At 42.9% G+C, this 12,541-nt stretch overlaps 1 protein-coding gene and 1 long non-coding RNA gene across 2 annotated transcripts in view; one reads left to right on the top strand and one right to left on the bottom strand.

Moving 5' to 3' along the window:
- lipt2 (lipoyl(octanoyl) transferase 2) overlaps nucleotides 1–12,541 on the bottom strand; it is a 571,631-nt gene that overhangs the window by 412,981 nt on the left and 146,109 nt on the right. The gene's annotated exons all lie outside the window — the stretch shown is intronic.
- LOC137085024 (uncharacterized) lies at nucleotides 2,039–4,215 on the top strand. Its single transcript, XR_010906881.1, has 3 exons — nucleotides 2,039–2,213; nucleotides 3,741–3,948; nucleotides 4,039–4,215. It is a non-coding gene; the product is annotated as an uncharacterized lncRNA (long non-coding RNA).

Here is a 12,541-nt window from a genome sequence, read left to right as displayed (position 1 = left end):
TTAAAATCTTGCTTATTACTTACAAAGCACTAAATAGTTTAGCTCCCGGTACTTAAGCGAGCTCTTAACGCATTATACTCCATCACGTCGATTGCGGTCTCAAAACTCTGGCCAGTTGATAATACCTAGAATATCTAAATCAACTGCAGGCGGTCGATCATTTTCCTATTTAGCTCCTAAACTGTGGAATAGTCTTCCTAGCATTGTTCGGGAAGCAGACACACTCTGTCAGTTTAAATCTAGACTAAAAACACATCTCTTTACTATGGCATACACATAGAACATTTTTAACTTTCATTATTCAATTCAATTGACTGATTGTTAGGCTGCATTAACTAGGTCAGCCGGAACCGGGAACACTTCCCATAACACCTGATGTACTCGTTACATCATAAAAAGAGTGGCATCTACGCTAATGCTAGTCTCTCTGTTTATCCCGAGGTTTATCCCGGATCTGGGCCCTGTCCGGATCGGATGGTGGACCTGCCTGGACATGACCAGCTCATCCTGGAGTGTCTGCTGAGCCGTGTCAATTGGTGTCTCCTCCGAATTTGCCTCACTGGCACAACATGCTCAAAACCCGTCTTCGGCGCAATAATTCCGATCTTTCATGTATTCATACTCTTGTGTAATCGACGCCCCATCCTAAATAAATCTGTCTCTTCCGTGATACCCTGAAAATTTTGAATAATCCGATCTAATATGATTTCCGACCTGTAAGGTTGCCAGAATAATAATCTTACATGGTGTGTTAATAGGCCAGAGGAGAACTGGCACCCCGACTGAGTCTGGTTTCTCCCAAGGTTTATTTTTCTCCATCACGCCCTGATGGAGTTTTGTTTCCTTGCCACTGTCGCCTTTGGCTTGGCTTGCTCAGTTGGGGACACTAAAAATATGATTAAAGTTATTCAACTTACTATACAAATAAAATGTATGAATTAGGTCTTATTTAATTCTATAAACTATAATACTGATCTGCCAACATTGTCGCTATATGATAAATTAAAATAAGCTGATAACATCACTGTTTTCTCCAGTACGACTGTACAGCCAAATCTAATTTTGTCGCAATATTATCCTGTTTGACACTGTGAAGCTGCTTTGACACAATCGTGATTGTAAAAGCGCTATATAAATAAAGTTGATTGATTGACAAAGAAGAGCACGTCAATCTGTCATGTAATGCCCGTTGCGGAGAGAGAATATTCTTTCTCTTAGAGACTAATCACAAAACTAAATTGCACACACACAAATACACACAAAATGCAGCGTGTCCATCCATGCTCATAATATACAATCATTGATGAACATTTTAATGAAAAAAATATATGAGCGGATTAGAACTCTGAACATTTGAGACGATTTACTAAAAGTCTACTAATAGACAACTGAGGAACTCAAATATAAGCAGCTGATGTACGTATTTATTCACTTATGCGAATAATCTCGGGACTAATAATATATTTGACAAGAATTAATGCAAATATTGTTTGCAAATAGTCCCAAATAGATTATTTCCCAACTAGAATTAGACCTAGAATTTCATTCACTGTTCTGTTTGACCTGGTTATGGCCTTGCATTGAAATAGTCTATTATTTTAAATAAAAATAAAAACATTTATTATTTCAGTATTACATAATGATTTAATTTCTATGGGAGAAATACATTTGATGCGGCCCAGCCTGACCCAGAGTCTACTTCCAGCGACCACCGGGTAATTTAAGTTTGAGACCCCTGATCTAAAGGCTGATCACAAGCCTCAACCGCCAAGCAGCGCTCCAGATGCAGAAAGTACCAGCCTCACTTTGAGTGGCAGTAATTCTATACAATTGCATCAGACTTCGAAAATGACGTTTTTGTCTGATAGCCAATTAAATTCTGAAAATATTAATATACAGTTTTAGCATGATGAATCAACCGGTCAGCATACAGTCACATACACAAAACTTGACACCAACTTGTGTGTCTGTGCGTTTAGAGATGCGTTAGCACAAGAGCCGTCTGCTATGTTTACATGGAATTTGAGCTTGTCAACAATGGTGAACAGAATCATGGAGAAACCCTTTTCACTCGATGAAGTAGTGGAGCAGTGCACTCGGCGTGACAGTAATGAGTGGAATGTTGACATTAGTGAAGATGAAAACAATGTTTCATCCATCGACTCGATAGCGGAGGAGATGTTTTTGGATGGCGGAGATGTAATTCTCGACAAGTAAGTGTTTTATCATATTTTATAACATATGAATGTAGTAAACACTTTATGTGACTTTACTGAGGTACGTGTTTTGATGTGTTTGTGTATTGGGTGCGCTCTTGCGCGAGTGTATGTGTTTGTGCGCTCCTGGAAAGGTGCGTTTGTTTGTGTTCGTGTGTGTATTTATGTGTGTTTGTTTTCATTCGCAGTGTTGGGCAAGCTACTTGGAAAATGTAGTGAGCTAAGCTACCAGTTACTCTACATTAAATTAAGCTTCACTACACTGAAGCTACCCCCCTGGGAAATGTAGCAAGCTAAGTTACAGCAACTTGAAAAAAGTAGTTTACTACATCTAAGCTACTTTTTATTTATTTAATTTTATATTGAACCCACTTAATTCCAATCAATGCTATTTCAGTGATCAATAAAAGTCAAGCATTTAGACGCACATTTTTTTTAGTTATTCAAAAACTGTCCGAAATCAATTCGGCAACAAAAACATGTGATCCATGTGTGTGTATGTTAATCTGTATGTGTATGATATGCATACACAACTGTGTGTTTGCATTTATGCTCAATTTAGACGTGGGCACTTTTGCAGGACAAACTGTAAGTTAATTTACAACTCGATTCGTACAAAAAAAGTCCAGTCCAGAAAGTACAGTAGCAAAATAATTAAGACCTGCTCCAAACAGTACCATGGCAAAAAACAAAACGTGTGTGTGTGTGTGTGTCCGTTCGTCCGTCCGTCCCCCACACACATGAAACAAGTTTCATCCTTCATTCATTCATATCAAGAGGTGGCCAGGCTGGACCCCGATACTTTTAACAAGAGGTGTTTATTCAAGAGACACAATAGATTTTAAAACTTTGCTGTTTCTCTTTTGTCACAGTGCGGACGATGCGCGTGCAACAGCGAATTGAGCGCTAGGATAAAACGTCAACTAGATAGTGCGAATGTGCACGCGCCTATCCCGTCTTCACGCGCTCACTGCCAAATGAGTACTTTGAAAGGCTCGCACGCGCATCTGTGCGCGTCTGCGCGAGGCAGAAAGGAACGTAGAAAGAGAAGTATATCCGCGTTCTTATCAGTTGTGTTTCCAATTTGAGCTTGATCCTCAGAAACGCTTGGGAAAATGTAACGTTAGCTTGTGTGGACGCTACCGCACTACATGTTCAACAGAAGAGCTTCGCTACTGAAAAGCTATTTCATTGAGAAAACAGCGACGCTAACACCACGCTACTGAAAAATGTAGTTAAGCTAGTAGCGTCACTACTTGTAGCGACGCTACTGCCCAACACTGTTCATTTGTGTGTGTGTGTGTGTGTGTGTGTGTGTGTGTGTGTGTGTGTGTGTGTGTGTGTGTGTGTGTGTGTGTGTGTGTGTGTGTGTGTGTGTGTGTGTGTGTACGCATGCACCGGTTTTTACGTCTGGTTTTGTGTGTTTGTGTTTCTGTATATATACTTGTGAGCATGTAAACAATAGTAGAATACAGAAAAAATGTAAATGTTTTGTAAATAATTGTATTATTATTATTTATACAGACAATCATCTGACATCGAAACAGAAGAAGACTGGGAGCCAGTCAGCAAATAAATCCAAACTGAGGGGCATGACAGCACATCAGAAGAGGAAGCCCACACCACAACTTCTCAGAAGGTTCTGCCAGCAGAAGACCCAGCAGAGGATGGGGAGAGGGAGAACTGGGTGTTGAAGGACATTTCTGTTCCACCAAAAGTAAGAGTACAACTGGTATGTATTATATAATAAACAATCTTTTATGCTATTTGAAATAAAAAAGTATGTGGTTCAATGTTTTTTTTCTTTTTTCTGTTCATACAGGTGCATGAGTGGACCTCTCTGATGCCCTGATCAGCTATTACAAAGTCATTCACAAGACCCAGAAGTGGTGCAAGACATTTTTCTTTGTGCTCTTTGCAAAGTCAGAACTGTTACAATGCGTGGCATGTTGCCAGTAACGTCTAAAAACATATTTGGAAAATGTGTAAATAGTTATATAGTTAGAAATATAGTTTTTATATATATATATATACACCTCTTCAACACCTCTCTCAACAGTTCTGCAACACCTCTTGTTAAAAGTATCGGGGTATATATATATATATATATATATATATATATATATATATATATATATATATATATATTGCAACTGCCCAATCTCACAATATAACTTTTCAATAGTGGAGCCACATAATGTGAGTCTATATGTTAGTACAATTTAAACCGACATGCAAAAAAATGGAGAAAACCAGCAAAAAAGGATAAATTCAAGAACCCTCTGATTGGTCATTATTGAATGATACTCCAGTTGTCTACATATCGCCACATATCTGTCATATGCCATCACTGTTAACGTTGAAAGATCACATAAATATAATAAGTGTGTTTTAAAATAATAAAACAATTAAAACCATAGTTTAAATTCGTTTAGTTTCAAGAATTGAAAAAAAATGTTTCAGTTTTGTGTCAGCAATGAATGACAGTGAATCTGGATAAATAATAGAATAGCTCTAAGTGTCACTTTTAATATGAGACCAAAATTATGACTGTACATAAAAGCATTCAAGAATAAAAGCATTTTATCTGTTTATGGTCCAAAGGGCCATTTGGAGTCTCCAGGTGGCCTTTTTTGGAGAGCGCCTAGAAATACATTTAGATAAACATATATATATATATATTTTTTTTTTTCTTTTTTTTTTTTTTTCTTTTTTTTCTCTGAGTTCAAAATTATATTACTCAATACCAGTAAGACTTACAGTGATTTTGAGGAACAAACCTCAGAGTGTCACCTTTTAAAAGAGTCCAAATCCATGCATATCCTCCACATGGTTCAAGCACAGCATACAATTTATTTTGGGTATGCCTTTTTTCAGGCGTTTTAGGCAAAATTGACAGGAATGCTAAGGGGATATACATCATCCTGTAACTGTTTTTCACCTCTTTTTAGCAGAAATCTTACAACTCCCACTAGATCAAGGACATTGCCCTGGACCAAGCAGTCTTGTTTGTGACCAATGTCTATGTCTACCATCCATGGATCGCCAGGCCCTATGCTGCTCCCCAGGAATATGGGGTCACCATCTGCCCCATACAGTAAATTAAAGTATTCATCTAGTTTTCGTGCAAGTTATTTGCCAATCAAAACTATTCAAATCTTTGTATCAATTTCACCCATTCCTGTGGTTTAGAAAAGTTGAAAGCTAACATAGGTTACGGTCACAGAGTCACAAAAATCACAGATCATCCCATCATCACCAGATCAGTATGCTCTGCCCACTTGTTCACTCTTCCCAGAATTCTGATTCACTATACCAGAACACATCATCATCAGCACTCCCTATAAAGAGACAGTTCTGCTACACCATGTTTTTTGGTGTAAGCTATTAATTACCATTTGTTTAATCACAGAAATGTCATACTTAAACTATGCATTTGAATATGCATAGTTAATTTTTGGTTACCATGAAATACAATACTACAATAACCATATTTTATCTATTTATTTATTTATTTATTTATTATTATTTACTATAATTATTTTGATTTTATTTGTAAAACTATTGTTAATTTTTGTAGCGGGTTTTGTAGGTGTATTCACTATGTATGTTTTAACTCAGCTGACACGTTGGTTTGAAGGTCAGCATTGGGCAGGATCTGGATTAGTGTTATGTGTGAGCTGGGATGAGGAGAGATGAGAATCCAAATGCAGCTTGAACATTTATTAAATACATAAACAAAGAAAACCCAAGAAGTCAAACAGGCAGTCGCACCATGACAGGCACATATACAGGGGCAATGACCGAAAAACTACAACTGAAGCACTGGACTATATATAGATACAAAGGGAAACAAGGTTAGCAAGATAACAAAGGGAAGTGGCAAATAGGCAACACCTGGGGAAAACTAAACATAATGAAAAACTACAAAAGACTACAAAACATGGCTTAAGACAGGAAAAAACAGAAGTCCTCACAAGACTGAGGAACACAGGCTGGGATCATCACAGAGGCACACAGGCTGGGATCACAACCCCACCCCCCAACAAACACACACAGACTTAAGGATTGGATTTCAGATGCTCCACAGGAAGTCCAGGAGGGTGGTGGAACGGAGGCAGCACAGGATGGTGGGCAGACCGGGGCCGTGAAGTTCAGGGCCAGCCTGAAAGGGTGGGTAGCCTTCCTCCAAAACCCTTTTGGGAGGCAATACAGACTCTGGCAGGATAGGAGGGACAGGAGACGGAGTCCTCTCTGGACTTTTGACAGAATGAAACAGAGCCCTCTCTGGATACTGGTCAATGGCTGGTGCCATCTCAGGATGCTGTTCAGTGGCTGGCGCCATCTCTGGACGCTGCTCAGTGGCTGGAGCCATCTCTGGATGCTATTCAGTGGCTAAAGCCATGTCTGGGTTCTATTCAGTGGCAAAAGCCATGTCTGGACGCTGTTCAGTGGCTGAAGCCATCTCTGGAAGCTGTTCAGTGGTTGGCGCCATCTCTGGACGCTGTTCAGTGGCTGGAGTGCTAATTCTTTGTTTGACAGCCTGGCCAAAAATTGTGTCTTCACAATTAGTCACAATTTCATATCACAAATTTTGAATCCAATCTCAAATATGCAAAACGTCTCGGGTTATGTACATAACCCTTGCTCCCTGAGAGGGAACACGCACTATGTCAGAACGACGAATTTGGGGATGCTCCCTAAGCATCAACGCATCTGAAGTATGAATGAAACTATTCCAATCCTGATTGGTGTTATGTCATGACGTAGCTGTGACAGCATACCCGGAAGCTATATAGGGGAGGCCGGCGCTAGTAGCGTCAATCATCGCGATGAAGCAAGCACACTCAGGCAATACGTGGTGGGGTGACGAGACGCAGTACTCGTTCCCTCTCAGGGAACAAGGGTTATATACATAACTTGAGATGTTCCCTATACAGAGGGAACTTCGCACTGTGTAAGAACGACGAATTTGGGGAACGAGTACCCACTAGGCCACACCAAGTCGCAGGGAAGTGTTGGCTGTAAAATCTTATAAAAGTGTGCCGAGTGGCCCAACCGGCCGCTTCACAAATGTCCTGCATAGGGACACCAGAGAGAAGGGCCACCGAGGAGGCCATGCCCCTGGGAGAGTGGGCCCTAACGGCTAAAGGTCAAGGCAATAGCCTGCACTTTCCAATTACTGATAGTAGGGGTAGATGCAGGCAACCCTTTCTTAGGTGAGCCAAAACACACTAACAGCTGGTCAGATTTCCTCCACTGTGCTGACCTCTCTAAATATATCCTCTGGGCCCTGACGGGGCACAAGAGGAAAAGTCTCCCTTCTTCCGCTGTCACATGAGGCAGAGGATGAAAAGCCAGCAGAACCAAGGACCTGACCACATTAGAGGGCACCTTAGGCACATAGCCTGGCCTAGGGTGCAGGATGGCCTTAACTCCTCCAGTGGCAAACTCCAGGCAAGTCGGCATAACTGCCAAGGCCTGAAGATCCCCCACTCTCCTCAGAGATGTGATTGCTAAGAGAAATGCCACTTTCAGGGTCAGATATTTAGGTTCAACTGATTCCAATGGTTCGAAGGGGGCCTCAGCCAAACCTTCGAGAAACACTGCCAGATCCCAAGTAGGAACTCTGGTATGAGCTATCGGCCTCATCCTCCTAGCCCTGCGGAGGAAACGTACAACCAAATGGTGCCTACCCAAAGGAGTGTGGAATGCTCCAATAGCAGCCATGTACACCTTGAGTGTGGACGGGGTAAGCCCTGCAGAGAAACGATCTTGGAGGAACCCCAGCACTGAAGCCACTGGGCAGTTAACTGGGTTCACCTCACGTTCCCTACACCAAGTAGCGAACACGTTTTACTTGAGGCTGTAAAATCTCCTCTCAGATGGAGCACTGCAGCTGAGTAAGGTCTCTATCACATCTGCTGGTAGTCCAGCCTCTTGGTACCTGGCCCCCTCAGGGGCCAGACCCAAAGGTTCCATATTTCTGGCCGGGGGTGGAATATTGTAAAACCCCCGCCTGCGGTAGGAGGTCCTTCCTCAGAGGGACCTGCCACGGAGGACCCACCAGCAGAGCTACGAGATTCTGGGAACCATTCTCGAGTCGGCCAACGTGGAGCTACTAGAAGCAGAATGACTCCTTGTTGCCGAACTCTCTCCAGGACCCCCGGGAGCAGAGCGATCAAGGGGAAATGCATACAGACGCTGCCTCGGCCACGTCTGTACCATGGCATCCAGCCCACAGTGGGACGTCTATATACATATATATATATATATATATATATATATATATATATATATATATATATATATATATATATATATATATATATTGCAACTGCCCAATCTCACAATATAACTTTTCAATAGTGGAGCCACATAATGTGAGTCTATATGTTAGTACAATTTAAACCGACATGCAAAAAAATGGAGAAAACCAGCAAAAAAGGATAAATTCAAGAACCCTCTGATTGGTCATTATTGAATGATACTCCAGTTGTCTACATATCGCCACATATCTGTCATATGCCATCACTGTTAACGTTGAAAGATCACATAAAACAGATGAATAAATTACAAAAATCTGTATCATACATCCAACATGAGAAATAATGTGATCCTGTGCTAATAAATCATACATGAATTTAGGGTAGAATCCAGCAGTGCCATAAAGTGCATTTACACACAAATTACATATAAAAACATACATTGGCTCATTTTTTGAGAGCTTATATTGAAAATAACAACTACATTGCACAACACCATTAGGGGATAAAAAAAGTGTAGTAAAGGAAAAAAAAAACACAAATGTGTTTACCATTGTTTCATTTAGACCAGAAAGTGTAAATACTAAGACACTGGACTCATTTTCCAGCGGTGGCAGCATCTTGAATGATATGCAAATTATTATGCAGGTATTATGACTAATTATATAAAAATGAGAAACCCCCCTCAAGTCATAACATTATCCAAGTATGTTATACATTTTTACATTAAGGTTTGCTCAGCTGCACATAGGAAATATCCTCTAAAAACAGCATCCATTGTTTTTGTTTAAAATTCACACTAGAAATCTCACCATGTTTTCCATTTGCATGTTTCCCATTGTGTTATAAAGGTTTGATTTGGTTTGCAATACATGGACACTGGTCTCATGCTAATTGCTTTGGCCACAACCATTGAAAACAAGCTCTCAAAAGGCTGCTTTTCTCTTAAGCTAAAATATGTCCAGGCTGTCTGGGACATGGGGGCATTAAGGATCCTGATCTTGTCGGCATCCCTAATGTCGAAGGCATTCCTGGACCACCATAGTGAACATTGCATGACCCAAGGCCCGCATCGTAACCTTCGTTGCACGAAGCGCATTGCAGTCCTCCATTCCTGGAAAGCTGCGGGATCTTGACCACCCTTGTGTAGGTTCCCCTCCCGTTCCATGTCTCCTGGATTTCACACCAGACTCTCCTGTGAACGCTCCATGTTGATTAGAGTATTAAAAATGTGAAAAATATTAAGGTACATTTAGAACTGAAAAAAAATATTTCATTAAATTGTGATTAATCCTGAGTTAACTCATAACAATCATGCAATTAATCGGGATTAAATATTCTAATCAACTGACAGCCTTAATATGTATTGACATCACTGCACTCATGTGTCACCGTTTAGGCAACAGGTAAAATTAATCTAAAATGAATTAGATCAACAAATTTTGTCACAAATACTCAAACAAACAAACGAAAACAAGAATATAAACACACACACACACACACACACACACACACACACACACACACACACACACACACACACACACACACACACACACACACACACACAAAAAACAGCTTTTCAGCTAACATTACCGGCTTGACATCAGGATGCACATGAAGCTCATTAGAATGCAGCCCGTCATCTGCATCATCTGTTCATGTTTTGTTCATGTTAGTTCATGGTGCATTAACTGTCAGATACTAGAAGGAAACTGAGAGATCCAAATGCGATAAACTCATTTATTCGACAGAACTGCACAATGTTCAGAGAAAGTCCGAAGACCAGAGGGAAAACTCAAAAACATTGTCAGGAAAGAGCAGAGCGATCAGGCAGTTCAAGGAGACGGTGAATGGGCGGTGAGCTGGTCAGCGGGCACATGACGCAGGGAAGCAGTGGGCAGATGAACAGCAGGAATCCAGGAAACCGGAACAGAGGCGATCTCCCGGGAGAACAAGGGCTGACACAAAGGACCACAGAAGCCTGCAACGATCTGACAATGAATGCTGTCAGTGACAGCAGGTGATGATGCTCAGATGATAATCAGAAACCACGCCCCCAACACAACCTCACAACAAAGAGAATGAGATAAATTGATGAACCGTGACATTAACTTATGTTACAAGATTTTAATAATGTATTAGTAAATGCTGAAATTAACATTAACAAAGAATGCTTTATATGTGCAGTTTATTATTAGTTAATGTTAACTAAAGTAGTTGACTAATGTTAATTAATGACCATTATTCTAAAGTGTTACAGATTGTTAATTGGATGGGAAGAGCTCCATTTTGGACATGTTGGGAAGGTAGGGCAGGGAAAATGCTGAAAAACAGCAGCAGAGGGTAGGCTGGGTCAACAAGAAGAAAAATTGGTATAGCTGCCTCATTGTCCACGATCTGCTTTTTCAGATCAGGGATCTTGCCAGTCATACATTTTCAGCTTTGAATTAGCAAAAATATGTGCACAGTGTACACTGCCAGGCCACTTTATCACATCAATAAATCTGTACTTATAATCACAGACAGCTTGTACATTTAGGGGGAATATTTGCCTTTCCTGTTGATGTAGTCTGTTGAGTTGGTAGATGGCTGCTTGATCTCAATGTGGGTGTCGTCGACCGCTCCCAAACACTGTAGCACACCAAGATGTCCTGCCATGCTAGTCATGGTTTAGCTTAAGAATGTATTTATGAAAACCCCGCTTTCCAGAGCTTGTTGTGGCCGCCCCCTTCTGGTGGCCCCTGGCCCCATCCTGGAGGATGTTGGGCCGGTGGGTAGCATATTTGTGAATATTTTTTGCCCTCTGCTCTGTGTCTTCTGCTCCACCTTTTAGGGATCGGGTTGAGCTGCACTCGCAACCTGCGTGCTTCGTGATGGTTCGGTCAGATGCTCTGAGCCTCAGCAGGCCTCCTTGCGGGTGAGTCGCGGCATCGGGCCAATGTGCGCCTGGGAGGAATATCCCCGACGATGTCGGCTTCAGCAGTACCTCGTCGACAAGCAGGCCCATCATGGCCTCCCTGGGGTGAGTCCCCAGGTGGTAATTGGATGTCTAGGTCTTCGTCGGCCAAGCAGACAGCCACTGTCAGCCCGACTTGGAGCGGCCAGCATTCATCCAACCTGCCAGTGAGCATTCGTCGCTGGCATGGCTACAAGCCCAGTTAGTAGGCCTCCCTAGGCCTCCCCGAGGGCCTGCTGGGGTGCAGCAGGCCTTGCCGGGCTTCCCTTGAGGGGGTATTCCCGTGCTTCAGGTGTTAGACGGCAGGTAGTAGGCCTCACCAGGCCTCCCTGAGGGCCTGCTGTGGTAGCAGTAAGCCTCGTCTGGCTTCCCCCAAGGGGTTGTTCCTGGGAACTAGCGCTGGATAACAGGTAGTAGGCCTCTTCTGGCCTCCCCTGAGGGGGTGTTCCTGGGCTCCAGTCACCAGATGGCAGGTAGCAGGCCTCACCAGGCCTCCCGGAGGGCCTGCTGGGTTGCAGCAGGCGTCATCTGGCTTCCCCTGAGGGGGTGGTCCAGGGCCTCGGCCACTGGGTGACAGGGATTAGGCCTCGCTAGGCCTCCCAGAGGGTGAGCCCCGGTTCCCGGTTCCTATGACAGTGAGCATGGTTGCTAGCCAGGGCGGCTAGCATGGTCTGCTATCAGGTAGCAGTTCTCACCAGGCCTCCCTGAGGTCATTCCCCGGCCTCAGTGCCGGGTACGAGTAGCCTGGCAAGTAGTAGGCCCTGCGGGGCCTCCCTGGGGGAACGAGTTCCTTGGACGGAGACACATAACTGGCTCAAGCTGACAGCTAGTGGTTCCTGCCATCAGGCTTTGGTCCTAGCCTGCAGCACCTGATGGCGGGCGCATACTCTAGCACGATGAGTTTACACTGCTGCTATGCAAGACAGGGACCTGCATAGGTTGCCTACAGCATGGTACCTACCAGGCAGGCTTAAGAGCTCTCCTCTTATGAGGGTTGTCTGTGAGCTTACGGACGCCTAGGCCTGGTCAGTTGGTCGTAGGCCCCTCGGGGCCTCCCTGTGGGATCAGCCTGTAGGCTTTCTCAGGCCTCCTTAGCACCC

Source organism: Pseudorasbora parva, chromosome 8 (genome assembly GCF_024679245.1).
Source record: "Pseudorasbora parva isolate DD20220531a chromosome 8, ASM2467924v1, whole genome shotgun sequence".
Lineage (NCBI taxonomy): Eukaryota > Metazoa > Chordata > Actinopteri > Cypriniformes > Gobionidae > Pseudorasbora > Pseudorasbora parva.
Note: the sequence above shows the minus strand (reverse complement) of the source record. Positions and strands in the feature narration are given on the sequence as shown.